This window comes from Ptychodera flava, chromosome 11 (genome assembly GCF_041260155.1).
Source record: "Ptychodera flava strain L36383 chromosome 11, AS_Pfla_20210202, whole genome shotgun sequence".
In the NCBI taxonomy this organism is placed as follows: domain Eukaryota; kingdom Metazoa; phylum Hemichordata; class Enteropneusta; family Ptychoderidae; genus Ptychodera; species Ptychodera flava.
This window is the reverse complement of record NC_091938.1, coordinates 24,630,579-24,655,645: the sequence shown is the minus strand read 5'-3', so window position 1 is coordinate 24,655,645 and position 25,067 is coordinate 24,630,579. Positions and strand designations below refer to the sequence as shown.

Here is a 25,067-nt window from a genome sequence, read left to right as displayed (position 1 = left end):
GGACTAAATTGTCACAACTTCCAAGTGTGACTGTGAACATCATTCTGTATATATATACAAATAACTTCAACGCATTCAAGTTTGTTTACAAGTGTCGCGCTGTACCAAGAAGTTCTCTGGACGTACACTGTACATTTTAGCCTATCATTTTCAGGAAATAAAGGTCTGTATGTTTAAATGATTGACTTCTTGGTTTATGAAAAATATATTAAGGATCAAGTTGTGTGTTCGGCGTTATACAGCCTCCTACCACAGGCCGTATATTTGGACTTTATTTCCTCTCCCAGCAGCAGCTTCATCCAGTGTTTGGTGAGTTTTGCAATTTCTGCTTTACCACACTCCTTAAGTGTGTTGTTGAGCAATAAAGTAAAGTATAACGCTGGTAATTAACGCACAGCCCTGCCAAGCAAAGCTAGGAGCTACCACACTCTTTTGGTAGTACCGTGGTATCATATATTGCCTTACGTAGCTGCAGTTTCGAAGCTGAAGGTTTTGCCTTTTTTCAAATTTAAGCTTTTAGTTTTTAGGATTTGATCAAGTTGACGTCCTACCTAAACACCAGTCCAAATATTGAGGTACAACAGCAATATTGCCCTATGCTAGGAGGATACAGTTGTACCGTATGTGCACCACTGTCGCTACGCGAAGGCTACATGTACTTACCCAGAAGAGCTCTCCCTACTGGGTGCATAGGCCTTTACGTTGCGATTGTGGTTGCACCTGTGTGTGATGAGTATGCCATTGTTGGAGGCAATCAAAGCAGCCAATAGCTGAATACTCTAACCATTCTCCTAGGGCTTAGACTGCTACACCAAGTCAATGGCATATATCATGTAAAGTAGGCAGTAAATATGTGCCCTTTCACTTTGGCTTTGAAGTGCAGATGTGGAATGCTGTGATTCAATAGGCTGTCCAACAATTCATATAATGAATGCCCAAATTGGCTTATAATGGAGTAGAGCACACTTATACTCCACTAAGAATGATTGTAATAAATAATGTTCTTCAAATGTTTTCTTTTATATTAATGCACAATTGTGCCTGCCATTTTTTCTTATGAATTATAATTAACATTTATCAAAATATTAGTGAAATTCATAATTTTGGAATGTATCACGTTGACCATTGAGGGAATACTGCAGAAACACGATGTGACATATTGATCTCCACAGCAATATAATTTGTTCAATGTACAATATATTGAGCAGTTTAATCTCTACGTGGGGAGGAAATAATGGAAAGTATGTTTAAAATGTATTCCTGGTACAGATATACAACTACATGTGTGTGCATGACCCCATTATTCACTGAATTTATTATATTTCCAATAGACCTGTGTAGTCAGAGAACTGAAAATACATGTACATGTGCTCATTGCACTCATATCAAATCCAATTTTACAAAATGTACTATGTGTTCGAGTAGACAATGAAAGTTTTGTTCATGTTGCCCTGTTTGTGGGGAAAGGTCAACAGAAAGGCTATTCCTATTCATGCAATATTTTAAGCAAACAATTCAAAGTATCGTAATAGATTGAATGCTATAGTGTGAAATTATGATGTTTTAACATTGAAAATACTTTGTCAATTTTTTGTGCCTCATTTCTTTGCATTTTAAACATATCACAGAAAGCACAGCCTAGATAAGAGAGGATAGACTGATCCTGATTTGACACAGAAGTGGCAAACACTATTTCATGATAATCAAGTCTTCTTTTGTCATTTTTTGTGCCTCGTTTCTTTGCATTTTAAACATATCACAGAAAGCACAGCCTAGATAAGAGAGGATAGACTGATCCTGATTTGACACAGAAGTGGCAAACACTATTTCATGATCAATCAAGTCTCCATATTCTGAATGACATTGGATTTCACCATATTTAACCAAGTTCAATCTGAATAGTGATCAACATGGCTAATTCACTGTATAAATTACCCACATTAAATTTCAACAAATGTCATATATCCTGCCATCAACAACACAATGAACACTATCCATTCCAAAGATAGTACCCACGTAGTAAAGCCAATATAAACTTGAAAAATGCCACAAGTAGCCATACCAATCAGATGACTGTACCTAAATATTTAAGTATACTAAAATCATTTTTCTAGAATCAAAATTATCAATTATCACACCAAAGCTTGCTCTTAATTTCAAACGATAGTATCTCTAAAACTAAAATTCATGTACCTAAAAGTGACTGATGCAGGGTGGAGCTTGGCCTTAAACTTTAAAGGGAAGTGACTTATGCAAGAGAGGGAACTTTTGTTGATCAACAAAAAGTGGAATGAGAAATAATATTGTCAAATAGAGGTTCAAGATTGACTACATCAGTAGAACAATGTAAGATATTGTGGTAATATCCAGCAGTGTTTTTGTTAAGGGCGGTACCTATAGGTAAATGTTACCAGGGTTCCCCAGTCATTTTACCAGGGTTAGCCTTGGTATATCTGTGCAGTCTTACTAGAGGACAACAGAAATTTATCCAGGGTTCCCATTGTTCCCCAACCTTAGCAAAAACACTGTCCAGTGTTTATTAACAAAACCCACTACATGGTACAATGTGCAGCCAGAATGGCGATAAGAATGGCAACAAGAGAGACAATCCTGTTAAGATAATGGTGGGGAAGAGATACACAGCGAGTTGGGAATGAGCACTTAATAAAAAGTAAGAGGCAGTGTGTGAGTGATGTCATGTGACCATAATTGCCTACACAAACAATTTTTTTTCTTCTTTTAGTGCACCGACAACAAGCCCAAAAATTTGTGTCCCCCCCTTAGAGGATTCAAAAAATTGTGACCCTCCCCCAGGCTCAAAAATTTGTGACCCTCCCCCAAATCCCCCTGGCCCTCCTCCCTGCTAATTTACGTCCAGTCCCTTATGGTATAGATTAAGTAGTCTTTGAATGTTTGATGATGGATCTTACAGTGTTTTTGTTAAGGCTGGTACCCAGTAAATGTTACCGGGGTTCCCCAGCCATTTTACCAGGGTTCCTCTTGGTATCAATGCAATCAGATCAGGGGACACAGAATTGCTACCGGGGTTCCCAAATCATTTACCTCTTTTCCCCAACCTTAGCAAAAACACTGTCTTATTGGCGCACACTGAATCAAAACATACCTTCAAGTATTACCATTTTAGCTGTCCAATTCTCAGGCAGTGCCTCACTTATGATGCTGCATGTGTCATATCTTTTTTGTAATACTTAAGTTGTGTTTGATTTTGAGCTTTGATGGTGCATAGACCCATCTGCATCACAGATTGCACGTGGAGAGGGAATAAATTGCACAAAGCCTTCTATGGCACACCAGATTTTATTGAGTGAGCAATTTGCCTTTTTAAACAGGCGTCAACTATTTTTTTTGTCAGCATCAGCTGTACGTGTTCTCCTTTTTACTACAACCTTCCCTGAAAATGTTTTTAATTTTCTCCTCCTCACAGGAGCTTCTGTACTAGGTTTATGTAAAAGCCTAGTAGAGATGTAGTCTGCTAGAGCTCTTTGACCTACTTCATAAAATGTCATCAAGTCTTCCTGAACAACTTTTCCAAAGATTTTTTTCAGGGGTTGCAGCAAAAACAGAGCTCTCACAGATTTTTTAGCTCCGCTGTCAGCGACGCAGAGCTTATCAAATAGTTGATTTTCCGTCGTCGTCCGTCGTCCATCGTCGTCGTCCGTCGTCGTCGTCCGTCAACAATTGCCTTCTCCTCTGAAACTGCAAGTCCAATCGCTTTGAAATTTTATATGCAGTTCACTTGGGGTGACCACACTTAAGTTTGTTCAAATCGTGGTGAAATTTGCATATTTGTATTTTTGGGGCAATTTTTGGTGTTTTTGGTAAAAAAATCTTCTTCTCTGAAACCGCTTGTCCGATTGCTTTGAAATTTGATATGCAGTTTACTTAGGGTAACTTCAGTCAGATTTGTTCAAATTATGGTGAAATTTGCATATTTGTATTTTTAAGGCAATTTTTGTCATTTTTGGTAAAAATATCTTTAAAAATCTTCTTCTTCAAAACTACCAGTCAGATAGCTTTGATATTTGGTACATATGTCCCTAGGGATGATCTATTTCAGATTTGTTCAAATTGTGCAGAAATATGCAAAATTGCATTTTTAAGGCAATTTTTGCCATTTTTGGTCAAAAAATGTATTTCTCAAAAGTACTGGTCTAATACTTTTGAAATTTGGTATACACTTTTGTATAGATGAACTGAGTAATATATATTGAATTTCTGATGAAATCTGAAATTTTGTATTTTTGGGGCAATTTTTGCAATTTTTGGTCAAAAATGTGTATTCCAAAACTATTTATTTGATAGCTTTGAATTTGGTATACAGGTTCCTACAGATAAACTACATGATATTATTGAAATTGTGATGAAATCTGCAATTTTGTATTTTTGGGGCAATTTTTGCCATTTTTGGTCAAAAATGTGTATTTCCAAAAACTACTCATCTGATAGCTTTGCAATTTGGTATACAGGTTTTTACAGATCACCTTAATGATATTTGTTGAAATTATGATGAATCTGCAATTTTGTAATTTTGGGGCAATTTTTGCCATTTTTGGTCAAAAAATGTGTTTCTCAAAATTACTGGTCTGATAGCTTTGAAATTTGGCATACAGGTTTCTACAGATGAGTTCAGTAATATATAATGAATTTCTGATGAAATCTGTAATTTTGTATTTTGGGGGCAATTTTTGCCATTTTTGGTCAAAACGTGTATTTCCAAAACTACTCATCCGATAGCTTTGAAATTTGGTATACAGGTTTCTATAGATGAACTAAATGATATTTATTAAAAAATAATGATGAAATCTGCAATTTTGATTTTTTGGGGCAATTTTTTCCGTTTTTGGTCAAAAAATGTGTTTCTCACAAAAAGTACTGGTCTAACAGCTTTGAAATTTGGTATACAGGTTTCTATAGATGAAGTTATGAACTAAATTTGATCTCTTGAAATTATGATGAAATCTGCAATTTCATTTTTTGGGGCAATTGTTGCCATTTTTGGTCAGAAAATTTTATTCTCAAAAAACTACTCATCAGATAGCTTTGGTTGACATGTTCTTAGGGATGATCCGATGTGATATATTCAAAGTATGATTAATCTTCAATTGTATATTTTTGCAGCTTATTTTAGCCACTTTTTTCTGGCCTCTGCATTGAGCTATCAAAGATTTCCACCTTCCTCATCAACATGTGTAAAAAATAGTTATTCTCTACATAAACACAGCGGAGCTATATCGGCCGCTAGGTCGCTTGTTTATAATACACTTGGCACAACCCTTCATCAGTCTCCCTCATTCCCTTCTGCATTTATCTGTATCTGTACACTTTTGCCACTCTTTTCGGGGTTATTTCAGAATGCAGATTTTTAAGGCATGAAGCCCTGAAGGCAAATACTTTGCCATGTTGTCAAGCAATTCAGGAGAGGGCTTATGAACTGCAGTTTTGACACTTAAATTGATAAGTTGTTCATGGGCTTCATCAAGTGCAAGCTCTCTCCAGCTGAAGCCAGTTATGCTTGTTGTAAATCCCCCAGACTGCAGGTGATCTAGGATGCAAGATGGTGCTTGCAGCAAATCATGGAGATGCCTTGGTAGGAGACGAAGATACTAGGTTGACCAATCAAAGCATGATACAAAGGGGCTAGCTGCTTGATTGATGCCATTCTCAGTTGCCAATTACTGCTACGGAAAGCCATGTAAAGAGAGATATAAGCAAAACAACCTCTGTGCTCAGGGAAACAATATCTCACACAAAAAGATCTCATTCATTTTACTTTGTATCACCTGCAGTCCAGCCAATCTGGCATTAGCCTGATACCATGGATTTAAGGGCATATTTTCATTGTCAAGGTCACAGAGGTCCTAGTCACTATCAAGCCATTCTGTGTGTAAAAGCAATGAATACAGACCATCCCCTTGTCAAATGATTCGAAAAGGTTCAACATTCTGATACTTTGAGCCAAATGTGTACAATAGCATTTTGTCATGGGTATATATATCTGAACAGGACATTTCAGGGCATAGCATAGACAGAGCAGCTCTGCGTAATCACCAGGTACTGTACTGAGTTTGACCTTTTGTGACCTTTCAAAAAGTAAAAAAAATCAATGGTCAACAAGATGTTTTGTTCATCGCTTGGCAATATTTTCTCAAAATACGTGTCTCATCACTAGCTGCCAAGCAAGACAGCAGTATAATTTCTTATCACAAGTTCTAGCTATTTCAACACAGCTAGACTTGTAGGATCTTGCTTTAAACTGCCCTGATGGGCTAGTTTTCTGAGTACAGGATGTGCAGCTATTGCAAAACACTAACAGTGAAGTGGACTGACATTGGGTTGACCTACATCAATATTTTCAAGACTGTTATGACAAAACTATCTGGGGTGAAGCAACCGGCAAAGTTTTCCTTGTGGGGTACTCAAACTGTCCTATTCATGGTATCTCTGGCCTTAGACTTTGAACAAATCATGCAAAAGAGTTGAGTAGGGTAATTAGGGAGCCGTCATTATTTATGGCCCGGGGGGGGGGAGGTCGGAGGAATCTGAGATGGGTTCACTCAAAAAATCGTAAGTTACAAGGGTAGGGAAAGACACTAAGGGTTGTCCGATTGCCCAGGGCAAGGGAAAGTCACGTTCGGGCAATTGAACCTCCGATGCCAATTGCCCTACGGGACAAGTGGAAAAAAGTAATTACCTAGAAATCGAATTCACGAGAGCGATTTTCTAGCGAGGGAACACGGTATCATATTATGTCATTGTGAACATTTCCATAAGATTTTTTCGTAAAATTGCATGAAGAATTGATGAAAAGAATCATATAATCACTTCCAATAAAATGCAATTCAAACAATACCACCGGTTAAATACGTACGCTGATTTTGCATATGAAAAAGCTGTTCAGCTGGTGGAGCGTACGTTCACCAAAGTTCATTGCATTGACTGTGAGTTACGGTGTCTCACAATATGTCGATACGGTAAAAAAAGAAACACACAGCAGTTTTTGTGCTTTGTATGAGCGTTTATAATAAGGTAAAAATAAAGTGCAGTGGTGAAAAACACCACAAAAATGGGACTTTTACTAAGACGTACTCTTCAATGTTAACTTGTTGAGTGACAGTGGATGGCATCGTGGCAAGACCGCATGCAATGAAAGTCATGAGCAAGCTTAGATGTCAACGGGTCCTGTCTTTGAATTTTCAATGAACACTGACTTAATTTTCAGGTCAATAAGCCAAAAGTTACTTGTCCGTGGCGACCATTGTAACCTCTCTGTTTGTGAATTTTCCCATTCTAAAATGACTGTCAAGAAGCAATGGGAGCGAGATTGACATCGACAAATTCAGCTTCCAAAATACATTGAAAAACACCGACGCCTTAGGTTGCTGGTTTAAATTCTATTTAGTCTCTGTATGAGCATTAAAGACCACCGAGGTTATAAGAAAAACATAGCCTCTAGCCTCTTGAAGAAGGACAGACTCTTTTCTAATAATTTTAGCGCAATAAAAAGTGACATTTTGTTCAGGGCTATATCAGTGATATCAGTTGTATTTTTGATACTGGAGGCAATGTCTTCAATGACTTGCTAAAGGTCATTATAAGTCTTGAGAGATTGCACTTGATGTTTTTTTTCATTTTTAGCTCCCATAGCCATATGTATATATGGCAATGGAAGCTATTCTTATAGGCTAGGAAAATGTCTGTATGTATGTATGTCTGTATGTCTGTATGTCTGTACGTCTGTATGTCTGTATGTCTGTATGTCTGTATGTCTGTCCGTCAACATCAAAAACTCCAAAACCGCTGTACATTTCATCTTGATATTTGGTGTGTACATGGATGATGGGCTGTAGATGAGATTTTGTTCAAATGAAGTTGTCATTGCCAAAAATATGCAAATTAAGTGAAAAAATGTAAAAACAGTCAAAATTGAAAAAACTCAATAACCACTGAGCAGATTACATGAAAAATTAGCATGTAAGTACTTTGGGCTGACATGAAATGATTGTGCGCATCTTGGGTCACTATCTTGGACTTGCTATTTTTCATGAATTTTTTTGTAATTTTCTCCCATTTTTGGTCAAAAAATCTCCTGAAACCACAAGTCCGATTGATTTGAAACTTGGTATGGAAGTGCATAGGAGTGACCTTTCCCAAATTTGGGCAAATCGTGGTGAATTTGCATATTTTTAGTTTACACGTCCATAGACTCCCATGTATAAGGCAGATCTCCATAGACTCCCATGTATAAGGCCACAAAAAATAAAATTTAGTTTCTCATCGTATGCAGTGACACAATTTTTAGTCCCCACGGATGAAGTCCAGTGAGCTTATAGATTGGGTCATGTCCGTCTGTTCGTCCATCCGTGAGTCCATCCGTTCACGCAGATATCTCGGATATTTTGACAAAATGTCATGCGACCTTGATGACCTTTGATCTCAAATATACATATTTGTCCATAACTCAGTAACCACAAGTGCTACCACCCTTCATATATGGTATGATGGGACAGCTTATGACGCCACAAATTGTACCTCATTAATTATGTGCATATCTAATTTTGAGCGAGCCAATAGAGCTAGAGGTCTGATTTTTGGTATATAGGGATAACTTAGCAAAACAATTTTTTTGACAAAATGTCATGTGACCTCAGTGGACCTTTGACCTCAAATATACATATTTGTCCATAACTCAGTAACCACAAGTGCTACAGCCTTCATGTATGGTATGATGGGACACCTTATGACGCCACATATTGTACCTCATTAATTATGCACATATCTAATTTTGAGCGAGCCAATAGAGCTAGAGGTCTGATTTTTGGTATATAGGGATAACTTAGCAAAACAATTTTTTTGACAAAATGTCACGTGACCTCGGTGACCTTTGACCTCAAATATACATATTTTTCCATAACTCGGTAACCACAAGTGCTACACCCTTCATGTTTGGTATGATTGGACACCTTATGACGCCACATACTGTACCTCAATAATTATGGCATATCTCATTCTGAGCGAGCCAATAGAGCTGGATGTCTGATTTTTGGTATATAGGGATAACTATAGGAGAGAAATTTTTTGACCAAATGTCATGTGATCTCGATGACCTTTTACCTAAAATATATGTTTATGTGAATAAATAAGTAACCACAAGTGCTATGTCCTTTGTATTTAGTAGGATGGGAGACCTTATGACAACACACGCTTTACCTCATTAATTATGTACACATCTAATTCTGGGCAAGCGAATAGAGCTAGAGATCTGATTTTTTGGCATATAGGATTAATTAGCAATATAAATTTTTTTTTTCAAAATGTCATGTGACCTCGATGACCTTTGACCTTGATTATACATATATATGCATATTTCAGTAACCACAAGTTCTATACCCTCCAATTTTGATAGGATATTAGACCTTAAGATGTCACATCTTGTACCTCATTTATAATGCGCATATGTATTTCTTGGCTGGCCAATACTGCTAGAGGTCTGATCTTTTTTCCCGATTTAGAACCATAACTTAGACATGCCTCATGTGTTTCAAATTGGAACAACGACATAGACCTATGTGCCCATAGATCTCAACATATACACTCCAGTGATACTTCTTAATGACCACATTTTCCTACCCCATCAAGACTAATACTCCTATTACAAGTGGGGACTATGTCATTGTAAATGACTTGTTGAGTTAATGGTTGTATCACAGTATTCGATATATCTAATTCTGTATTTTTTCCATTTTATATTCTGAATAATTACATTAAACATATTTCATGTCTCCAGTACATTTCATTTAAGTATTTTCACTTCATGCACTTTATCCCTTTCACACATGTTCAAATATCTGACCAGAGAACAAACACTAAATAGTCCAGGATGGGAGCTACAGTGTCATTGACGCTATTTTTTTCAACAATGTGGTAAAGTTGCATGTAACATTTTCCACACAGTTTGACTTTTTCCATCAAAACTAAAATTCATGTAGTCACCATGATCATGGGAGAAGCCATTGATTAAGTCAACATTTGACGGAAACCGCACATTCGATGTAATGCGCTTTCTACAATCTGGCATGCTGCAGTATTTTCAGTTTTTTTTCCATCCATGTATTGAGTGTTCTGGACAAAGACACACTATGTCAGGAACGGAAGTATCGATATCACTGGAGTAGAGATTAAACTGTGTGAGAAAGAGGTTTTTGTCATCAACATCAGTGGAGTGTAAACCTGGGCCAGTTAAAGTACAGATTAAACAATAGGCCAAACCCGGAATTCGAATCGACCACGGTACAAACAAAGCCATGTGCGCAAACGCGCACAGACGTACGTGTATTTCTATACGCGTTCAGTACACATGTGGGTTTGTTTGTACCGGCATCACGTGATTATTTGGGCGTTCTGAGTATGTAGAACGGCGTATGCATCGCGTCCTTTTTATTCCGGAGTAGAACCATTGGCCTCTGTGACATCAATTATTGGTGCTTTCTCATCATCCCCTCCATCTCTTCCAGAAAATTCTTTATCTATATAAAGCTAGGCGACACGCATTGCAGAAACAATACTGTTCATTCATGCCCCTAGATTTTAACCAGCTCGGACATATTCCTCTGGTTTTCCCACAACATGGTACCATCTGTTTGTTTTTTTATCCCACATTTACCACATGGACCACACTTATTCTTATCTGGATGAGTTTTTGCTTTATGTGACCTCACATCTCCAAGTCCAGAGATATTGATCAAAAGCACTTTCTTGTGCAATGTGTGTGACTTGAAACAGCAATACAATGGCTGGTCTTCTGAGAATAACTTAAAACTATGGTAGTCTCCTGTAAACCGAGACTGTGGGCCACCTCTTTCTGAATATCACATGAAAGCGATGATTTTAAAGGAAGAATAAATTCTTTGCCTTCTAGCACAACAGTTACATGGTGCTTTTCAAATTTGTGGCATCTTTTTAGCACATACTGGCCAAGTCTGGACAACCGTATTTCAATATCAGAGAGCAGGCCAATGTTACTTTTACTTTCCATGACATAACTGCATCAATCCTTTTTCAACAGTATCATTTCTTTGACAATGAATGTGTTTTTTGTGCACTGAGCATCCTGTTTCAAACTTAAAACCCCTCGACTATGGAGTTTCTGACAATGTGAAACAGCTTTTGAAATCTTGACCCAGGCTCTGTGTACACTGTTTAGATTTCCCAGGCTCTGTGTACACTGTTTAGATGTTTTTTCAGGGACAAAGAAATATTCACATGGTTCAACCTTTGTGCTGTTGCATATTGCAGTCTTTGAGTCACAAAATTGGCAAAAAATTTAATATGCCACTTTTGCGATTGGCCTGTAATATTATTAAGTTGCCCTCCATTTAAGAAGACTTGCTGCCGCAAGTTTTACTTCTGTCAGGGGCAACCTTCCATGCTCTGTGGCATATGGCATACCGTAGTTTATGCAACTTCTCAATAAAGCATCCTTACTTGCACTGCTTGATATGGCTAAGGATCCAAACACTCTCCTTTTTCCAACAAAATAGATTTCTTTCAAACATTTAATTCTTATTTTTCAAAACTATGACAAATGATTTCAAAGTACGTGAATTTCTTGTGGCCAAACGTTACCATAAACTCAAACTGTTAGTAAACATAGATACAGGTACAAAATACCGGTGAATATTGTAAGCCATGTGTAGGGAGGCCAACTGAATTTTGAAAATGTTCAATCTGCATTTTAATTAATGTAGTTTTTTAGATTTCAATGAGAGAAGCTAAACATTTTTTTAATTTTCGAAATTGGATGAACGGTTACAATTTTATAGCTTTTAAAACATTCACTTTTACTCTTTCTGTAGAAAGACAATACATATAATAACAATGGGAACAATGGGACAAAAATGAAGGAGTTTTAGCTGAAATTTACAGTAAATTTGCTGTAACTTTGTTAATAAAACATCTTTTTGTACCAAATTTGGCATGGAGATAGATTTCAATGGCACACACAAATGTATCCTAAAATTACGCGATTACGATGGTGGCCATATTGGATTTATCCATGGCAACGGATGAACGACACTTAACGAGAAATGACAAAATGAAAATATTAAGCTCAAATGGCATAAGTGATATATCAAATTGAAGGTCTTTTTGAGCTGATGACACTTTTGAATAGCTCTACTGCATTAAAACTACCTACAAAAAGTATTTTATCCAAATAAAGGCTTTCAAAACATCACCACTGGGGCCATGTGGAGTTTTGACATTATTTGGTAAAGGCTTCTTCAATTTTATCAGTTTCTGAACAATTTGAAACTTAGAATTTAATTTAAGGATTATTGGTTAAAACTATGTTCCAAAATTATTGATCATCTTTAAATTCAGGAGTAAATTGAATGAGAAGTCGATGTTTGGAGGTGCTAAAAATTGCATACTTGTCATGGTAAAGTTATCAGCAACTAAGATGGTCTCATCATACCACCTGTCAGACATGCAAATTTCCTTTGTTACAAACATTTAAAAAATCAATACCCTTTCTTTTGCCAACACAGATGCAACTTATTCCCTTAGTTTCCTTGAAAATATTGTGTATGGCTGTCAAAAATCTATGTCGACAAAATCACAAAATTGCATCTCCTCTGCGCAAAAGGGATTGATCTTCTCATTATTCACCGTGAGAAATTAGAGAATTATGATTATCAAAACTATGGTCCCAGAATTTTGATATATGGACCGAGCTGTTCTGTGTACAGAAGAAATTTGCTCCAGTTCAATGAGTGATCTCCGTGTGTACGGATCATGGAGAATTGTGGGTAGCCTCACTTACTGTGAAGCGTGGTCAATATCTCCGTCAATAAATACATGAGCTTTTCAAAATTTCTCATTTTTCTAGCAAAAATTCAAAAGAAATAATGATAAAACTGCGTACTAGAGGACGTTTCACTGAGAGTTGGTCGGGTTAGGTCTCGGAAAAATCGCTCTCAATTTTTGTCTCGGATTTGGTCATATACACTGCCCTATGTTGGTGAAGAACCTTATATTGCGAGAAAGAGCGAGATCTGGGCTTTCAAATGAGTATTCGATGTAAGGAATGTTTTGATTGGCTCACCTTCAAAAATGCGTTTCAAAATCAGCGATGTAACTGCCATGTTTCAGATCGCCGTTCCCGGTACCGTTTCTAGCTCAATTTTGCAGTTTATTCAAAAAGTAAGTAGTTCATATAAAGAAATAAAAAACATATGAGAGAATAGCTGCATTTTTAATTTTTAGCCTCATGTATTTTTTTCCACAATTTTCTTTCCCGTTATCGATGTTTTTCAATTTTGAACATGACTAAGTCACTGGTGATTGAGTGTCAATTCAGCACGTCCTGGGCGACCTGCTGGCCTCCCTACCATGTGCCATTGCCAGAACGGGCTGTGGTAGGTTATCAGCCACAGTATATCTGCAACAAATGTAAAGACACATGTATTTCGGTAACTGGATCATACTTAAACAAACAAAACCATCATTATATATATTCTTGATCACAAATTTTGCTCAAAAATAAAAGATTACAACAACTGGGATACTGAAAATACGCAATGATATGTGATACCAACGCGTCTCAAGCTGTTTGCGTGTGCATGGCCACCATATTTATTGGATTTAACGGTATTCAACACCGAACAGACCTCATTTCAAAGGCGTGTTAAATTCATATTTGTCCGTTTTGAACACCAAAACTTTGCAGAAAATCATAGTCATGAGATTCAAATCCGACCAAACCTGGTTGCAAATTAAATTAAATGTCTTGCCAACGCAAGCGACGCAGTGCTGTATAAGGCGAGGTCAACATGTCTACAAAAATCGTATCTGGTGATTTCTACAAAGATTTGCCCTGATTGTTGAAAAAATTTACATAGGTCACGACTGGAGGCAATATAAATGGCAAGGATATGGAAATTTCCATAAATACTAACCTTTTGCAGTGTTTTTCGCCGATTTTTCTAGCCGTGAAACATGGTGTAACGGTCATCGAAACTAAAGAGAGGGCGCCCTTCATTTGAAGGAAATCCCTTATTATGCATGAAATGAAGGACCCAACTTCGAGAGTGCGGAAACGTTGGATCAAACCATTTCGCCAATATGTCAACTGGGGTTGAAGGTCATTGACCGTAAATATCACATAAATATGAATTACTAGGTAATTTAAACGGCTAGATGGTTCATATTTGGTAGGTTATAGCACCTTATGATGAACTGTCATACACCTCATCAATTATGCTGGGGTCAAAGGTCATTACCCTTAATATCACATAAATGTGAATAATTAAATAACTAAAAGGACTAAATGGTTCATATACCGGTATGGCAGGTTAAGGCACCTAATGGCACACTATCATATACCTCATTAATTAGTCCCCACAAACGAACTCCAGGGACTTATAGATTGAGTTCCGTCTGTAAGTCCGCGCACATGCATGCCTTCCCCTGTTCACGCAGATATCTCAGACAAGGCTTGGTCAATTTCTTTCAAACTTTGCACAAGTATAGCACCAGACTCCATACAGATGTACGTTGATTTAATAGTTTCACAATATGACCCAAGATGGCCACCTAGCAGCTAGTTTTTTACAAGTTTTTCATGTCTTGAGCCGTAACCAAGACATGTGTCAACTGATGTCTTTCAAATTTGGTGCAAGGACATTAACCTATGTCGTACATATGCTTGTAGATTTTTCTTCTGATACAATCCAATATGGCCGCCCAGTGGCCATTTCATTACAATTTTTTCATGTCTTGAGCCATAACCCAGTGTGTCTCAACTGATATCTTTCAAAATTGGTACAGGGACATGGACCTATGTCATGTCATTTGCATCTATTTCTAATATGCCCTCCAGGCAGCCATTTTGTTACGATTTTTTCATGTTTCCAGCCGTAACCCACAGCGTAACCCAAACATGTCTCAACTGATTTCTTTTGAAGTTGGTACAACGACATAGACCTATGTTATACATGTTCATGTTGATATTTATTGTGATACGACCCAATAGAGTTACCAGGCAGCCATTTTGTTACGATTTTTTCATGTCACAACCCTTTTCCTGCCAAGTCCATATTTCACCATCAGGTCAAGATGGTTAAATTAATGAAACACAACATATGGCGTATTTTAACATAATACTGTACATCAATTGAAAGCTGTTGAAAACATCAATACTATAAACTTTATTTTTTTTACTAAAGATGCTATAACAGACCAAGCCAAGTGTGTGAAAATACTTCATGTTTTTGGCTCAATACCGCTTTTTACTGACTTGGCTGATGGGGAAGTAATATTTAGTCTTAATACTGTCTGGCAGGAAAAGGGTTAAGCCATAACTCAGACATGCCTCAACTGATTTCTTCCAAATATGGTACAAGGACATAAACCTTTGTAATACATGTACCTCTCAATTTTGTTGTCATATGATGCAATTGATAGCTGCCAGCTGGCCATTTGTTATGATTTGTTTATGCCTTTAGCCATAACTCAATACGTCTCAACTGATTTCTTTCAAAATTGGTACAAGGATATTAACCTGTGTCATACATTTTTATGATACAATCCAATCACACTTATTTATTGATGCCTCGACATGAAAACAATCACTGGATTCACAGTACAATAGCCGGCTATTGAACCACTCTTTTTGGGAGTGGAGATTTAGCCGACTGGTTCTGTCTCAGGCCTCTCAGCTAGGCGACTGATGCCGTATGTTGTGGGTTCGCATCCGATTGAAAACTATCCGTATTTTCTATCCTGGGTCGGTAACACTGCTGGTGGACAGAATTGTCCCCGAGGTTATTGTTCGCCCAGTTAAAGCGATGAAATTTGTTTCTTCGCTTCGATAAAGTGTGTATGTGCGATGTATGATAGTGAGCATGCGAGCGTGAGTGCTTCACGAACTCTACAACGTGTTGAAAGGTCTCAGTCAGAAAAATGTAACAACTTAGCCGGCTATTGAACCACTCTTTTTTGGGAGTGGAGATTTAGCCACTGGTTCTGTCTCAGGCCTCTCAGCTAGGCGACTGATGCCGTATGTTGTGGGTTCGCATCCGATTGAAAACTATCCGTATATTATACAGACTTCATTTGAATGCTCTATGAAGACTGATGTCACAATTCTGAATGGGGACTATGTCATTGACAATGACTTCAACAATAACAATGGTGATTACTACAGAATGGGTGTGTTGATAATTACATCAAGCAATTGTTTGCAGAATACAACGAGGGCCACTGTTATAATACACACAAAACTGAGACAATACACCTTGAAAGTTTTTCAAGAGTTACTGGGGCTTTAATCTTCTTGACACAGATCAGGTCTGAAAAATTATCATTCCAGATTTGATGGCATTTGTAAATGAGAACAACGAAACTAATATATTGACACAACATATGTTGACTTGTAAAAAACTGGGTATGTTGGAATTCACTATGGAGAGCAAGAAAATGGCATTGCCACACACACCCACAAAAACTGAAAATACCAAGCAATTAAGGTAGTGGCCTGCCTGTTAACTTTGATAAAAAAATAAGTGCTGCCCTGTGCTCTACTTTGTGAGGACTAGGTGCCATCTGCTTCCAATGGTAACAGAATTCACGTATTTTAACTTCAGTGCCTTCAAAAATAACAGTGTAATTGATTCTAGCACTTATAAATTGCTTGATTGATTGATTGATTGATTGATAGATTGATTGATTGATTGATTGACATATCAATTGACAGCTAAATACTTCCATAAAATACAGGGATATACAGAATCTGTGGCAGTCATATAATTGGAAATTAATTTGTGACAGCATGATTTATCTCTCTCACATATTTATGATTACTGTCGGAAAGATGGCAATAAGAAATTAAGATTTCATCTTGAATATCCTTTGTATACGGCTAGTTTTCAATCGGGTCCGAACCCACAACATACGGCATCAGTCACCTAGCAGAGAGGCCACAGAGAGAGCCGCTCGCTAGTGCAAATTATCTGCAAAAAGCAAGTTCAGTATTATGTGTTGCATGGTCTTACATGATGGTGCTCTTTCCTATGATTATTAGTTGCGAGTGAGAATATGCAAAGGAACACTATCCACCCAGGGAGTCATATGGAGTCCTCTGCAGAAAAGAACAAGAAGCAATGTGAACATGATGAAACTTCTGAAGGTCAGTGATAGTCAATGATATACTGACATATATGTACCTGTAACCAGTAAACATCTATTGGATGACTTGCCATGAAGGTGACATCACAAATCTGTTCCTTGAGCATGTAACAGTAGATCAACAGAACATCATGTGCATAGCATAGAGTTTAATATTATTTGATTGTCTTCCTTGTGTAATACCTAGGGGGAAAATAGCTTTCCACATGAACCTGTGACCCCACAACTGTTAAATCAGCTAAAGACAAACAGATACTGGTGTGCAGCATATTGAGCTGCCTTGTGGGGTTTGTTTGTATTTATGTAGGGATTGCGTTAACCCCAAATTTTGCTTTACAGACTCCCTATTTCGCACTAGGACCCCTACAACTTTTTAGTGAGGAAGGGTCCCATTCTTCAGAGAAATACAGATATTTGAATTTGTTGAGGCCTGATTTTATGAACCATTTTCTCTATATTTCCTCACTATAGTTCGAAAAAAGCCTGTTGGCCAGTAAGTACCGTGAACTGAAGCAGAAGGAGCCGCCATTGACAGCTATTTCATGTCTCACATCAGAGATAATTAAACAGTCACAAAGGCCGAAGCTGAACAGTATGCTTAGCAAATGAGAAAGTTCTCAGCAACAGAAATTTGAAATTGCTGCAACGGCATGTAAAAAGCAGAGCAATAGCATATGAGAGGAAAGCAAAGAAAAAATTGTAGAAGACGTATAATGATAGCTGTTTTGCTTTCAGATTGTTAGATTACCTTGACACTGAGTTTCTGTATGTAAAATGTTTTTCAGAGTTAATATTGTGGAGTTACCCCATGAGGTTAACCACATGGTAATTCCTAGCTCCGTTGCTTTCGGTGTGTTCGAAGACAAACGAGACATTTTTCTGATATAAAAAGTGAAGATATGGTACCATATATATTTTTCTTTTCGAAATTAGCCTTTTGGAGTTTCCTCATGAAGGTTCTTTTTGGCCTTATCAAGAACCCAACAAAATTTGGAATTTGACATGCAATGACTCTCATAAGGTAACTCCAAAAGTGTAACTTTGAAAAAAAAATATATAAATACCATATTCTTCACTTCTTTTCTTTCAAAAATATGCAAATGGTTGTTTTAAGCACATCAAAACAAACAGTGTTAGGAATTTATCATCTGATGAATATCTTACAGCAACTCCAAAATTTTAACTTTGAAAAAAATGTCAACATGAAGCACCATTAGTCTTAAACTTGTTATCTTCCAAATATTCCCAACAGTTTCTCTTTGAACACAGCAAAACCAACAAAGTTAGAAATTTTATATGTGATGAACCTAATGAGGTAATGAAAAAACTGTAACTTTGAAAAAAAAGTATCTGAAGTGCCATACTCTTCACTTGTTATCTTTCAATAATGTCCAAACAGGTTGTCTTTGAACACAGCAAAACCAATAGAGTTGGGAATGATAGAATCTCACACCCCCAAGGACCTTGGATCAGATTTTGTCTCACACGAGCCGCAGGCTCGTGTGAGACAAAATATCCCCAACTGGTGTGAGAAATCTGATCCCAGGTCCTTGGTGTGTGAGATTCTTTTTCTCACATGACCACAAAATGCGTTAAATTCACATTGGACATGTACAACATTTTCCAAAATCGTGACAAGTCTGTCATTTGCCACTGTACTTTGACCTGCTTACTTTGTAGTTCTGTCTGTGTGTTACTCGTCGTGCCATTGGATAACATTTTGCGCGTGGAACAAAACAGACTGTTTATCATCCAATCAGAGCTCGTGTAGTATTTACTGCAGAGTGTGGGACGGTTTCTGAGAGTGTGGGATCAATTTTTCCCACACTGTCGATCCCGCACTCCCAGCGGCCAGAAATGTGAGAATTTACCATGTGATGAACCTCTTGAGGTAACTCCCATAATTTTAACTTGGAAAACTGTTAATTTTTTTTTCTATCTTTTAATTTAACATGTCCAAACAGTGTGTATTTGAACACATCAAACCAGCAGACATAGGAATTCATAATGTGATTATCTCATGTTGTAACTCCAAAATTATAATTTTTGGGGGTAAAAATACATGAAGTACCATATTCTTCATATACTACATTTGTTGGCTTGAAAAATGTCCACTGTTTGTATTTAAACACATCAAAAGCAACAGAATTCAGAATTTACCATGTGAAGAACCTCATGAGGTAATGCCATAATATTAATTCTTGACAAAATGTTTACAACAGGTACCATTCTTTTCAACTGTTATTTTTCAAAATTTCAAAATCCCACCACTTAGCCCTTGAACACAGCAAAACAACAGGGCTGGGAATTAATTACCAAGTGTTAGCCTCATTAGGTAACTCAATAATTTTAACTCTGAACTAAAATGTTTACATGAAGTACCATACTTTTTACTTGTCGTTTTTCTAAAATGTTACAAAAAGTTTGTCTTTGAAAACATCAAAACCAACTTATCTTTCATAATTTCAGAAGTTCAAATGGTTTGTCATTGAACACTGCAAAACCAACAGTGTTAGTAATTTACAACGTGATGAACCTCATGAGGTAATTCCAAAATTTTAACTGAAGCAGAAGAAGCCGCCATTGACAGCCATTTCATGTCACACATTAGAAAGAATAAAATAGTCACAAAGGCCGAAGCTGAAAAATGCTTAGCAAATAAAAAAATGTTTTGAGCAACAGAAACTTGAAATTGCTGAAATGGCACATGTTAAAAGCAGGGCAATAGCATATGAGAGGAGAGCAAAGAAACAGTTGTAGGAGATGTATAATGATAGCTGTTTTGCATTCAGATTGTTAGATTACCTTGACTCTGAGTTTCTGTGTGTACAATGTTTTTCAGAATTAATGTAATTGTGAAGTTACCCCCTGACGTTCAACACATGGTAAATTCCTACTTGGTCTGTTGCGTTTGGTGTGTTCGAAGACAAACTGGATATTTTTGAGATATAAAAAGTGAAGTTATGGTACCACATTTTTTTTCAAAATTAGACCTTTTTGAGTTTCCTCATGAGGATTCTTTTTGGCCATATCAAGAACCCAACAAAATTTGGAATTTGACATGCGATGACTCTCATAAGGTAACTCCAAAAGTGTAACTTTGAAAAAAAGGATATGAAATACCATATTCTTCACTTCTTTTCTTTCAAAAATATGCAAACAGGTTGTCTTTGAACACATCAAGACAAATAGTGTTAGGAATTTACCATGTGATGAATATCTTACAGCAACTCCAAAATTTTAATTTTGAAAAAAATGTCAACATGAATCACTATTAGTCTTCAACTTGTTATCTTCCAAATATTCCCAACACTTTCTCTTTGAACACAGCAAAACCAACAAAGTTAGAAATTTTATATGTGATGAACCTAATGAGGTAATGACAAAACTGTAACTTTGAAAAAAAAAGTATGTGAAGTGCCATACTCTTCACTTGTTATCTTTCAATAATGTCCAAACAGGTTGTCTTTAAACACAGCAAAACCAATAGAGTTGAGATTTACCATGTGGTGAACCTCTTGAGGTAACTCAATATTTTTATTTGGAAAAATATGTTAACTTTTCACTTGCTATCTTTTAAACATGCCCAAACAGTTTGACTTTGAACATATCAAAACCAACAGGAGATAGGAATTCATAATGTGATTATCTCATGGTGTAACTCAAAAATTATTATTTTTCGGGTAAAAATACATGAAGTACCATATTCTTCGTATACTACATTTGTTAGCTTTCAAAAATGTCCACAGTTTGTCTTTAAACACATCAAAAGAGTTCATAATTTACCATGTGATTAACCTCATGAGGTAACGCCATAATATTAATTCTTGACAAAATGTTTACAGCAGATACCATACACTTCACCTGTTATTTTTCCAAATTTCAAAATCCCACCACTTTGTCTTTGAACACAGCAAAACAACTGAGTTAGGAATTTACCATGTGATAACCTTATTAGGTAACTCAATAATTTTAACTCTGAACTAAAATGTTTACATGAAGTACCATACTTTTCACTCGTTTTTTTTTAAATGTTGTAAAAGTTTGTCGTTGAAAACATCAAAACCAACTTATCTTTTCAAATTTCAGAAGTTCAAATGATTTGTCATTGAACACTGCAAAACCAACAGTGTTAGTAATTTACAACGTGTTGAACCTCATGAGGTTATTCGAAATTTTAACTTTGAAAAGAAAATGTTTACCAGCGGCACTATAGTCTTCACTTGTTATCTTCCAAAAAATTACAAACAGTTTGTCTTTGAACACATCAAAACCAATAGAGTTAGGAATTTACCATCTGATATACCTCATGAGGTAACTCCACAATCCTAAGTTTGAAAAACAAAATATGTGAATACCATCTTCTTCATATTCTACATTTATTATCTTTCAAACTGTCTGAACAGTTCTTCTTCCACAAAGCAAACCAACAGAGTTAGGAATTAACCATGTGATGAACAAATTAGGTAACTCCAAAATTTGAATTCTGATTAAATGTTTAAATTAAGTACTGTACTCTTCAATTTTTTCGCTCAAAATTGTTCAAACGCTTTGTCTTTTAACACAGCAAAACCAACGTTTTCAGGAATTTAGCATGTGATGAACCCTCATGTGGTAACTCGCAATTGATAACATAGACAAAAATATATGATGTACCATACTCTTCACTTTTTTTTCAAATAGGTTGTCTTTCACATGTAAAACAGTTTTGAGAGTTACATTTAGCCTTATCGAATTCTTGTTCCTTCATTTTTATGTATTAGAGTTCATGGAGTTGATGAAGATTTTATAGCTTACTTTTGCTTTACCAATGTGAGCTTATTGTATAGGCTGAAGTTGGCATCAGTATGTATGTATGTCATGTCTGTCCACTCAAATAATTTGAGAACCGTAGTACCTATAGACTTGATATTTGGAGTGTGAATGCAAGATGTGTAAATGCCCGGATGATATTTTCGTTTTGGTGATTTCTTCAAAAATATGCAAATTAGATTTTAAAAATGCCATTTTTGGTAAAAAAGATTCTTCTCTGTTATCGCAAGTCTGACTCATTTGAAACTTGGTATTGAGGTCCCTAGGGGTTACATCAGTCAGACTTGTTCAAATATTGTGATTAAATTGCATAATTGTATTTTTTGGGCAATGTTTCCCATTTTTGTTAAAAAAATCTTCTTACTGAAACCATAATTCCAATTTATTTGAAACTTGGTATGGAGGTTTCTTCGGGTGATCTTAAGTCGGAATTGATGACATTGTGATGAAATTTGCATATTTGTAGTTTTGGGGCAATTTTTCCCATTGTTGGTAAAAAAAAATCATCTCCTCTGAAACTGCACTCTAATTGGTTTTAAGCTTTGTATGTAGGTTCGTAGGGGTAACCTCTGTCATATTTGTTTGAAGTGTGATGAAATTTGCATAATTGTATGTTTGGGCAACTTTCCAATTTGTGGTTTTAAAAGTCTTCTTTGAAACCACTGGTCCAATTCATTTGAAACTTAGTATGGAGGTTCCTAGGGGTGTCATCATTTCAATTGTCCTATATATCACAAAGGGTCTATATTGGTCCCAAGGCCGCTTGTCCACTTAAGTATGTACACTGATAGTTGATAACACCTTCCAATGTGACGTGCCTCCCACGCCCAGTGCCAAGGATAAAAGATATTAAGCTTCTAGGCCAGATGTCATCTTTATCTTATTATAGATATTTATGAATAGTTCAAATCAAATAGTGAACGTTCATCAGTACCCACACTTTGATATGTCTGCAAGAACTTTTCAGGATACAAAAGCTAGGTTGCTGGTTTATATCACTCTCAAATGTACCAATTCAAAACATGTGAGCACAGTGTCCCTGACACTATTTTTTAGTCCCCGCGGACTAAGTCCGGCTGGGACTTATAGATTGGGTCCCGTCCATGTGTGCGTCCGTCCGTCATCAACAGTTTCTCAGACACTGCTTAACCAATTTTGTTCAAACTTGGCACAAAGGCATAGCACTATGACCTACAGATGCACATTGATTTATTTTGCGATACAATCCAATATGGCCACCAGACGGCCATTTTATTAGAATTTTTTCATGTACAAAGCCATAACTCACACATGTTTCAACGGATTTTATTCAAAGTTGGTACAAGGACATTAACCAATGTCATAGATATGCACATCAATTTGTTTTGTGATACGATCCAATATGGCTGCCAGGCGGCCATTTTATTTACGATTTTCCATGTCCTGAACTAAACTAGACATGTATCAAGCAAATTTATTCAAAGTAGGTACAAGGACATTGACTTATAGTATACATATGTACTTCGATATAAATATGTACTTTGATTTGTTTCTCGATATGGTCCGATATGGCCACATGGTGGCAATTTTGGTTATGGTTTTTTTCATGTCGAGAGCCATGACTTTGGCAAGTCTCAACTGATTTTATTCAAAGTTTCTACCTGGACATTGACTTATGTCATACATATACGTGTTGATTTTTTAAACAGTAAGATCAAATATCGCTGCGTGGCGGTGGTTACGATTTTCTCATGTAGTGAGCCATAACTCAGACATATTTCCACCAGTATCATTCAAAGTTGGTACAAGGACATTGACATATTTCATACATGCTCGTCATTTGTTTCACATCATGTAGCAGTATCATGTCAATTATTGAAGTTTCATAATTAGGCTGATATGTCAAGAAATACTGCATTAAAGTTCATGAAACTTTGTACAGATGTTAAGGTCACATTGCTTTAACAGTGAAAAAGACATTTATCAGTGTCATTTTAATTAGTTTGTAATTGCATATGTAATGAACTTTCCTAATTAGAGTGATATATCCACAGATACAACCTCAAATTAGATGAAACTTGATACAGATGTTGATCTCATAGTGTTGTAAATACTGCATTAAACTTTTATGAAATATGGTACCGGTGATAATCTATTAGTGTTAGAATAGTATGAAAAAATGTTTTGCAACATCCTGTCAACTAATTCCCGGTTGACTCATTTAATGACCTTTGGATAGTGGTCTTCATTGGTTTTATGTTTTTTCATTACCATGGAACTCATTCTTGGCCATTGAGTGCCATCTGTATCAAAGTATTTTTATCACAGGACCTGTAATCAAAGTACCCATTAACAAGTGGGGACTGTGTCATCAACGATGACTTGTTCCAAAACAGAAAAATTACGGCTGTGAAAATTTCTTTCTTCGTCGGCAATTTGCAGTAAAAATATATGATTAATAGTTATTCATGTTTATACCAGTATATCCTGTTATTGTTTTTCAAGTACAGCAAAAGAAAAGTTTGTTTCTCATCCTCATTCATGTCAATATAGATCTGCCAAGTGAACCTTTTATTTCTTCATCTCAAGAGGAAAATTTAAGTGAAAAAAAGCTGTACAGATATCTCACTGTTATATTAAGCTGTCAAAATTATGCATTAGTGCACAAAAAATCAAACCACAGAACTGTTGCTGTGCAACAAAATCCCCTCAGGCATCACTGCTGTGCATATATTTCTGCATTCATTCCTATGTTGTTTTCATGCCTTTTGTACGTTCTTGTTGGTTGAAAATAAAAAAGTTAGAAAACTATGTTGCTGCATCATTTTTTGCTCACGTGTTCACACGTGAGCATATGGTTTAGCTATGTCTGTCTGTGTGTATACATGATATCTCAAGAACGGCTGAAAAGATTTCAACCAAACTTGGTAAACATGTTCAGAACCAAAATGGCTAAAACTTAAAAGGTTTTGATGGGCGTGGTTTTCATGTTAATGAAGCTATCACAGTTTTAATTTTTCTGATACGTGGTTGTGTATGGGAAGCATGATGACTATAGTGTTATACAGCAT

The 25,067-nt window shown here is 36.4% G+C and overlaps 1 protein-coding gene and 1 long non-coding RNA gene across 4 annotated transcripts in view; both read left to right on the top strand.

The window, feature by feature from the left end:
* LOC139143894 (uncharacterized) overlaps window positions 1-24,784 on the top strand; it is a 58,606-nt gene extending 33,822 nt beyond the window's left edge. For all 3 annotated transcript variants that reach the window (XR_011554686.1, XR_011554685.1, XR_011554687.1), the window contains exons 4-5: window positions 17,102-17,206; window positions 17,677-24,784. This is a non-coding gene — a long non-coding RNA (uncharacterized lncRNA). The remainder of the gene's footprint in view (window positions 1-17,101; window positions 17,207-17,676) is intronic.
* The window catches only part of LOC139143895 (TNF receptor-associated factor 2-like), a 125,424-nt gene that overhangs the window by 70,273 nt on the left and 30,084 nt on the right, over window positions 1-25,067 (top strand). The gene's annotated exons all lie outside the window — the stretch shown is intronic.